This window comes from Anser anser (genome assembly GCF_964211835.1).
Source record: "Anser anser genome assembly, chromosome: 2".
Taxonomy (NCBI): Eukaryota; Metazoa; Chordata; class Aves; order Anseriformes; family Anatidae; genus Anser; species Anser anser.
Genome location: NC_139721.1, coordinates 162341294 through 162350884, shown reverse-complemented (window position 1 = coordinate 162350884; position 9591 = coordinate 162341294). Strand labels below are relative to the sequence as shown.

At 55.2% G+C, this 9591-nt stretch overlaps 1 protein-coding gene across 33 annotated transcripts in view; it reads left to right on the top strand.

Annotated features, from left to right (window-relative positions):
* MAP4 (microtubule associated protein 4) overlaps window positions 1-9591 on the top strand; it is a 158078-nt gene that overhangs the window by 78699 nt on the left and 69788 nt on the right. The window lies entirely within an intron of this gene.

Sequence of the window (9591 nt, the reverse complement as noted above, 5' to 3'; positions counted from 1 at the left end):
GCACCGGGCTGCACCGCCGCGTCCCCGCTTTGTGCCCCGAGCATCGGCAGTGCTGCGAGGATGGCTGTGCAGACGTGCTTCGGCACTAACTCTCGGTGAAGTGGGGGGGCCTAACCGGGGCAAAACGGCTCGATACGTGTCTTGGAACACAGGAGTCAATGCAAATTCTGTGTTTCAAGCCATACCTCCGAAATTTTGGGGGTGATTTGAGTTTTTTGATTTGATGCCGCTGAGCTGCGTCCCAAGGTCAGGCTCTGTGCGCTCCTGTGTTTTTCCTAAAATGAAAACAAAACCGAAGCCGTGTCTGCCCTGACTGCTGCAGTGCCCCGCGGGGCCTTCACTGCGGCTCTCGGTGCGGCTGGAGCTTCGCAGGCCACGAAAGTCTCCTGACAGCCCTGGCGACGTCCAGCCTGCTTACTGTCAGCCCGGCGGCAGCGCTGTCGCTCCCGCGCTGGCTCCGTGCCTCAGCCCCGACTCTGCCGCGCACGTCTAGGTGAGGCAGTTCGGTATTAGAGCAGAGATCTGCGTAATGTGGGTTTTTTTTCCTTTACGTCGCGGGTCTGCGGTGTGTAGGTAGCAGCCACGCGGCGGCCACCGGCTCCAGCGGTCCTTCCCTTGGTGAGATGCTCCCCTCACACCCTGCTGCACTCCGTCTCGGCTGGCTTGTCCACACGAATCGAGACACTGCTGGTCAGACGCACGGGGAGAAGACGGTATTGACAAGGTTTACTTAGCGCTGCAGAACACCGCTAACGGCTTTGTGAGGAATCAGAGAATTCCTAGAAGACGGGGTGACTTTTACAGGGCTGCAAATTACGGAGATTTCCAAGGCGCAGAGACAGCGTGTCGTTTGTCTCATTCTCTAGGCAGCAGCTTCCTGAATAAGTAGCTGTAGGATTGGAGCTTCTCCTAGTATTATGGAAAGGGCTTCATGCTTTGATGTCCCTCGTGTCATTAGTTTGACACTAGCTGGAATTAACGGCCATAAAACTCTGTTGCAAACGTGGCAGATTTCTCTTGACGGCTTCTGATTCCTCGTGTGAGCTCGCTGCTCTTGCCATGGGATTTTAAAAGCGGAAAGTAGGTCACCGCGATGTGTGTGAACACAGGCTGGGGAACAGGCTATAATCTCAGCATTAAACAAACATGACTGTAATGCTGAAGGGAAATTTTCTATTTCGAGCGCTTATTTCCATTGTCGCCATCTCATTCTGCAGAGGAAGCGTGTGGGGACTTCTGTGGGCATGCACCCGCAGGTGGGGTTTGGGAGGCAGTACCCAAGATGCGCGCCGTACGCGTGTGTAGATATTTACACATACGCCTGTGCGTGCTATGCGTGTCCAGGAGGGACAATAAACATCTACATTGTCACTCCTGAACGGGACCAAGGACGGCTCCTCTGCGCCTTGTGTGAAGCAGGCGGGGAACGAGTGACAGTACTGAAACATGTAGGTCAGAAGAAGCGAAGCGTCGTGCATCCGAGCAGCAATCAAACACTAATGGGCATGGGGATGGAATTACCGATGTCTTGTGACTGAACCTCAAACAGTATTACATTCTAATTTTTCGGAGCTCCTGGAGCCCGTGCACGTTCACCATGCAATCCTACTGCTCGTGGCTTCCCTGCCAGCAGGTCGGGGCGTCTGGCTTCTGTGATAAGTGCTGCCTTCGGATCCACGAATGGCTGAAGTAAATTGTTTGGATTTTTTTACTAGGAGAAGGGCTACCAAGTGCGCTGCCGCTACGTCTGCTGCATGGTTTTGCTTATGAGAGCTGAAGGAAGATAAGGATAGGAGATAAGTTGGAAGGCAAATAAACGGGATGGAGCCGGCTATTTTTAGGCAAGGAAAGGTATGAGCGGCAGGGAGAAAAGGGCAGTGAGCTTAAGGTTGTCTTGACAGTTAACTCTTGAGTTAAATCTGTTGGAAAAATGCAAAGAAAAATGCAAAACCGAAGAAGGCAAATTGTTTGTGGGCATAGGCAAGGCATTCATAGACTCCTGCTAACATGGCTGTGTCGGGAGCTCCTGAAAGGGTCTGGAGAAAGCAGAGGCATGGATTATTATTATTTTTTAAGAAGCTAGGATGTCAAGCTTGAGAGTTGTAAGAACTATACAGATGAAGGTACAAAATGATTTATAGCTACTGAAGCACCCGAGTCAGAAAGAACAGGCTTTCTGATCTCTTAGGAATAAACCAAAGAAACATCCACTGCTAAACAGACGGAGGAGAAAACGATGCCAAAAGGCTGCAGCATTCAGACCCTTGTCTGCTTCAGTTCTGGTTTGTATTATTTGCTCTGGTGAGCAGTACAGACCTCAGTGTGTTGGGGGGAAGGTTCAGCAAGTTTAAATCCGGGGCGTGCGCTGTGTGCGTGGGGCTGGGGACCGGGGGCCCAGCGAGAGCAAGGCCTACGTTAAATTCCTGAGAGGACATTAGGACAAAGGAGTCAACCCGTTCACAGCCACCTGGAGAACAGCGGGGTGAGGAGCAGGCTCTGGAGATGGTCCTTGGAGCTGCTTCTCTTCCACAAGGTAGCAGATGAGACGGGGCGCAGCGTGAGGCCGGTGAGGGGGCTGCTGCCTTCTGTGCGGCTGCAGCTGGCGAGTTTGGGGTCGTGGAGACCTCATAGAGACATCTGGGGCCGTCCTGTGCCCTCCTGAGCTGGGAGGGCAGCTCTTGAGGTGCTTCTTAGTGGGAGCTTTCAAGGAGCTGGCTGGACACCTCGGCCACGCTGTTGTGTGGACCTCGTTTTGTTTGCACAGGCTGACTTTTACAAGGGTACGCTTGCAGATGATACTCTTCCAGTAGGGCTGTAAGTGCTTTTTAAAGTTCTTGTTCTCCTCTCTGGCCCCGATTGCGTTTGAAGAAAGCATTAAGCAGAAGAGCACCTGGAAGCTGTCGGGAGAGAGCCCGGGATGATGGATCTCCTCGGAAGGATGGCTCAGCACAGCGGCGACCGCGTGCGGGGCGGCAGAGGCCGTTTTTCTGCTCCAGTTGCTCTTCTGGCGCCGTGGCCGGGCAGCTCTGCCCGCTCGCTGCCGAGCAGACGAACGCAGGAGCCTGGGGCCATGGGGAACGCCTGACGTTTAAGCGACTCCTTAAAGACGTCCCAAATAGAAAATGTTTTTTTATGAAGAGTGGAAATTGATCAGTCTGTCTGGTATGGGAATGGGATGAGAGGAGGTCTTATGCTAGTAATGACTGGTCTTGAAGATGAAGAAGCTCTGTGTCTAGCTGGGGAGGTGTTTGCAGGCGTGTTTTCAGGCAGTTTGGGTATGTGCGACCTGGTCTCAGTGCGGACGGGTAAAGCTTCGAGCAAGTTGAGTTCCTCGAGCCAAGTTACCGAATCATCGTCGGGTGTTAGGTAAGGGATGGTTTCCTTAAAACCTCACTGGCTTTTTACATCTCAGCTATTTCTTAAACGTGTTCTCTGCACTGTGGATTTCTGGGGCTGGGCAGGGAGCACCGTGCTTTGAAGGCCCCAGTCCCTGGGCAGCCTGACCTGGTGGGTGGCATCCCTGCCCTCGGCAGGGGGTTGGCACTGGAAGATCTTCGAGGTCCCTTCCAACCCGAGCCGTTCTGTGGTTCCTCCTTGCAGAGCAGCAGAAGCTCGTGCCGTAGCTGCTTTGTTGCATTGCTGACGTGCCAAACCCTCCTCGGCCGCAGTCTGGGCTGTGGCGCGGCGCTCTCCAGTCCCCGGGGCCATCGCATCGTCTGGGCTGGACCACGCTTCTGCCCGGCCTCGTGTCCCTGAGTTCTCCACCCGAGAGGGAGGAGATGGCCTGCTCTCAGCTCACACCTCAGCTGCTGCTCAACACAGCATCCGCAGATCCTGCTCACTTTTAGAGCTTGTTTGTCGCGCGGCTGGGGTTAGTGCGTCTCTCCTGGTAGTGTTTTCTCATCCTTCCCCCCAGGAGGCTTAGGGGACACCTGCGTCTCTGTTAGGAGGCTAGTTAAATTGCCCTGGAAGGAAAGGATTCCCAAAACCTGCCTTGGAAAGGAAAGGAAACCAAAGCCCTTACACCCAGCGGGGTTGCAGTTCATGCCTTCGTAGATCTGTGGTTGAAAGAGCTGAGCGCTGAGGCTCAGCACCGACCTTCGCTGACCAGATCCTCGGGTGCGTTCCTTGCTGCTGCTTCCCCTGCTCTCAAAGGCTCTGCAGCTCTGCGTCGTTTTGTGAGCCCCGATTCATCTGGAGCACGGTCGGTCTGCTCGGAACGTGCGAGTGCCATGGCTGGGGTGCCGCTCCAGCCTCCACCCCTGCCCCGCTGCTCCGGAGCTCGGAAAGCTTCCGGAGGGTGTTGGTGCAACCCAGCTCAGCATGAGAGTTCATGGCAGGGCAGGGGATGTTCATTTCAAACCAAACCTTTTTCTCTCAGCCGCGTACTTGCGGGCAGACCTCGGTGCCCAGGGCCTGGCCAGCACGGGGCTGAGCCTTGGCTGCCGCCTCCTCGCCTCTCGGGCTCCCCTTCGGCAGCAGCAGCTGGGTTTGGGCAGGCCTCTGCGTCCCCCGGGAGCCCTTGGATCCCGCGCCGCGAGTCTTTTGCCCCAAAATTTTGCTTTATTCAAGTTCATGAGCTTTAGGCAAAGCTGCCTGGTTAAAATTTTGAGAAAGGTTCTTGTAAGGACTCTTGAATTAGGAGGCTGGAAGGTGGGGGTGTTTCTGCTGACTCAGGCTTGGGTTTGTTCCCGTGGGGTTTCTGTGTGGATACACCTTTTATATTGTCTGCATCTTGTGCCAGGCCTGCTGAACAGGCTGATGGTCTTTGCATGGCATTGGGTTGAAATACTCGCTACCAGGATCTGCAGAGAGCCCTCAGCTTTCGGAAGGAACCCCAAGTCAAACAATAAACCTGTTTTAGTTGTGTCACTTGGCTCTCCAAAATCTCGCGTGAAAAAAAAAGGATAGCAGAGAGTAAAAATACTCAACTGTGCTCCAAGGGCCTGGTTTCCAACGGCCTGGTGACACGGGCGGTGTTCCTGTAACCCTCCTCTGCCTTCAGACAGGAGTGTCCCTCTCTTAATTCCCTGCACAGTCACTCAGAGAAACGCTTTATGGGGAGAAAGTCTCCGAAATGCAGCGGTTGTGTTTGCCTGCGCCTATGACAACGCTGTGGAAACAAACCTCGTTGGAGTCTTTTGTACAAAAATAGGACCTGAAGTGCCTTTGTTATAAAACACTTGTGGGATCTGCCCGTAAGCAGATGGTCTCTCGCGGGCCAGGTATCTCGCTCGCAAACAAGCTCAGAAAGAAGCGTGAATTGCCTTTTCCTCCTCGAATCAGTCTGTGCAGGGTGTCGGTGTTGCCTTTCCGGGTGCCCTGCTGGGTAATTCTTCCTTCCTCTCGTCCTCAGGCCGATCACGTTAACTCGTGGGGACAAAGAAAATGCTGACCAGCTGAGGGAAGAGGAGGCTTTGGGTTTGGGCACGTGCCTTGTTTCCCTTCCAGTTTCGAGGCTGGGCACTCGAGGAAGCCTTGGCAGGCGTGCGGCTCCCGGCACACCTGGGGCACCCGGAGAGCGGAGCCGGGGGAAGGCGCGCGGCGTCCGGAGCGCCGCCAGCGAGCCGCGAGCCTGCTCTGCTGACATCGGAGATGCGATAACAAATTACTCACTTCCTGAGCAGCTGACGTTCCCCGCGGGAAGCAGGAGCCGGAGAACAAACAGCGCCGGCAGAGCAATTAGAGGCGAGGGTGGGAGGTGTGCTCCGTGCGATCGCCAGGCGGTCGCTGCTGAAGGAGCATCTCTGTTAGGAGGAGTAAGGAACGAAGCTACACGATGAGCTGTAACAAATGCTTCTTTTTTTTTTTTCTTCTTTCAGATTCTTTTTAAAAAAAGGTAAAGTGAAAAGCTTGCGTTGAGCTTCCAAGTTACTGACTTCGCATCTTTTAAGCTGGGAGGTGCCGGCTCTGACAGTCGTGCACGGAGCTTCTTTGGCATTCCAGATTATATAACAGCAGGAAATTTCAGAAGGAAAGCAATAAAACGTTTCGAGAATTGTCAGCACCATCTGAAATGCGCTGCGGTTTCTGGTGGACCTTTTATCATCTCCTGATCTTTCCCCATCCAGCTCGGTGGTGGATTTTCATTCACTTCTCGCTGCAACGAAGTCCGTTTTAGAGTAATCTCAGCTAGATTGGGTTTTAGTGCTGGCTCCTGATAGGTCAGCCTTTATCTTTCTTGCAAGGACAGAATTTTTTCACTCCAAAAGCAACATCTCAACTGCGTGCAAGGCTTAAGAGCCTGGGGGGGACCTCTCCCATCTGATGTCCAACCCCTCTGCTCAAACAGGGAGACCAGGGGAGGCTGCTCGGGGCTTCGTCCTGCCGGGTTTGAACCATCTCCGGGGATGGAGACTCCCCAGCCTCTCCGGGCAGCCTGTCTGCTCTTCGGCTTGCCTCACAGTCTGCTTTAAAACTAAAAATTCAGTGGAGTCGCCTGTATGTCAGCTTGGCAAGAGGAAAGGCAGTGGGCAGAAAGTAACCAGCTTGGTGGCTTTGGTCCGGGTGAACTCCTCACCAGCAGGGCTCCCAGCTTTGCTCTTCGTTAAATGCAAACGCTTCTTTCAAGTCTCTGAGTTCTTGGGTAAAAATGCAAGGACTTCTCTGGGTGTGCTAGTTTGCGTACTTCTCCGTGTAGCTGCTCGCTGTGTTTATCCCTTAGATTTTGGGGTATTATTGAAGCTTGTCTGTAATACTCACCGAGAGGGATTTTTAAGACCCTTCACACTGAGCTAGGCAATATTTTGCTTTACAAAATAATGACAGCGATCATGAAATATTGAGGAGCTGTCCTGCAAGGTACTTCCCATTGCTGTGTAATTGGCCTGCACAGAGGGGGAGCGCCGAGCGTCTTTGAAGAGGCACCGCGTGCCCTTTAGGGCCAGGATTTGGTACCTTTCCCCTAAATAATGCATTAGTGTCACCGGCAAGGGAAGGGGGGGACCCCAGACCTCTGGGCTTCCTGCAGGGCTGTTACCTGCTGTTCCACATGTTGTCCCGTACAACCCAGTACGTGGCCAGTTCGCGTAGTCCAGGGTGCGTTTAAAAAGCAGGGGGGGAAGGAACACGCAGCAAACACCGCACGTGTCCGCGGGCTGGGGACCAGCAGCCGCTGGGGCCAGCAGCTGGGTGCTGCAGCGCGGAGCCGGGCCCCTGCCTGGCGCGGGAGCCGAGAGCTAGCGGAGCAGCAGCGTGCGGGGACGGGCTCGTTCCCAAAGCCCTTCCAGCAGCACCAAGGTCCTCTTAAAGGCGGCGGGGTGTCGCACCCTGTGGTCTTCTTGTGTGCTTTGTGATCGCCAGGGGTGTCTTGTGGCGCGTGGGTTATTGTGCCGGCACCGGGAGAGCTCTTGGTCGCAGCAGTTGATTTCAGCAAGCTTGGCATCTGTTTAGGGTGCTGAACCAGCGCGGCGATCTGGGCAAATTAGCTTTGGGATCAGCTGTAGGAACGAAGCTCTTAAGCTTCTCTTGCCCTGTTTGCTTGGCGCGGCGCTGGCAGGGGCATCGCGTGGCTGCAGACCCATTAACTTTGAAGATCCTTAACCTCCAGCCAGGGAGCTGGTCAGTGACCTACCAAGATTAGCGGCTCCTCCGGCGAAAAGGCTTTGTCGTGGTAATCCCCTATAAAAGAGAGCTCCTTGCTGCAGGTCGGCTGGGGGATGCCCGGCAGCCCGGGGGCCTGGACACGGAGGTTTGAGCCCAGCGCCTCGGGAGCGTCCACGCAGGTCGCCAGGAGCGCGGTTTTGTACGGAGCAGCCTCGGGGCTGGTGCCCGTGACCGTGTGGTGCCGGCAGATGCTGAGACCAACAAAGCGACGCCGGCAGCAGCGAGGCTGAACGCTCCGACTCTTCCTCCGGGACCAGCAGTGGGATCAGTGCAGGGGCAGCGCTACGTGCATGGGCTCCTTATTCTTACTTTCAGAAGCAAGCTCGCTCTGTAAGTACGCCGAGAGGGGGAATTTTCTTGAAATGAGACCTCGTGAGCTCTGCTCCTCCGTCGGTTTCTGTTGTCAGTGGTTGTAACTGGATTTGCAGCTGTGAGCAAAGCTGTAATACTCGGTGAAGCTACGGGCTGTGGGGCCTGTCACGTTCACGTTTAGCACTGAGTATATTCTCTGCTGCCGGTACGTGTTCCTAGCACCTCAGGAGTGGTCCTCGGAAAAATCTGGCTGGTTGGTTGTGTTTGCTTCAGGCTCTAACCTGAAGCTCACCTGTGCACGCTGTGGTTTTTAGGAGGGTGTGCAGAGCCGGGGGTGGAACTGGAAACTTTCTTCTCTGCAGCCGTGGGGGCCCTGTTGCTGCGATCGCCTTCCTCGTGTTCGGCCAGGCTGGTGCAAACGAGGAGGAGCTGAGTATCGGGGCGGGGTGGGGATGGATCGGATGGGAAGTGTCTGCTTCTAGCTGCACGGCGAGTGGTGCCAAAAACCGCAGTGACTGGGAGCAGCGAGGGGTTTGTTGCCGTGGCTGGTTGGCCGGCGAGCAGCGTGCGCGCTGCCTCTGTTCCCCACCTGCGCTGGTGCTCGCAGGACAGCTCGGAGGTAGCCACGGGGCGGGTGCTGCCCTCGTCCTGTGCCCGTGGCCTGGCTGCCTTCAGCACTGCTACAGGGGTTTGATGCCGTCTGAGGTCCCTCCTCAGTGTTTCCCTTTACGTTTCCTTGTGTCTGCTGTCTTACCGTCCTGCTCGTCCCTGTTCCAGCAAGGCCCCGGCTCTTCATTTGAAGGCAGGAGTGCAGCCTGTCCGTTGGAACAAAGCACAAACCAACCCAGGCAGCAACCAAAAACCCAGCCAAACAGAGGAAGCTAAGGCAGATTTACTTCCGACGGACCCGTTGTGACCCTAACGATGCAGGCTGTGTCGGTGACAGGCAGGCGAGGCCCTGGTGGGGACAGGCTTGCCACAACCACTCGGGGTTCGACCAGCATGCTGTACAGTCGAGCAGACTTAGGGGGCCCCGATCCAAAAAGTCAGCTACAGTCCTCTTTGAGAAACTCGATGTCAAACTGCCTTTGGGCTCCCAGGCCCCTTCCTCACGCCGTTTTTCTGTTTTTCGTGGGTTTTGTAGAGAAAGGAATGGCAGCTCCTGTCCTGAGCAATTCACAGCAGAATGCAGTTAAACCCCTTGCTGTCGTATCTCACACGGTTACAAATAACGGTGCCTCTTGACGCTTAGAGGGACGCTTTCTCTTCCAAGCACTTTGTGAATTCAGTGACCATTGTTGTTTTACATGATTTCCTCTGCGTGCCTGGCGTCGCTGTCCTGTGCCATCCTGTGCCGTCCTGTACCTCCTATGCCGTCCTGTGCCATACTGTGTGTGCCCTCCTGTGCCATCCTGTGCTGTCCTGTGCTGTCCTGTGCCGTCCTGTGCCATCCTGTGCCACCGTCCTGTGCCGTCCTGTGCTGTCCTGTGCCGTCCTGTACCTCCTATGCCGTCCTGTGCCATACTGTGTGTGCCCTCCTGTGCCCTCCTGTGCCGTCCTGTGCCATCCTGTGCCACCATCCTGTGCCGTCCTGTGCTGTCCTGTGCCGTCCTGTACCTCCTATGCCGTCCTGTGCCATACTGTGTGTGCCCTCCTGTGCCCTCCTGTGCCGTC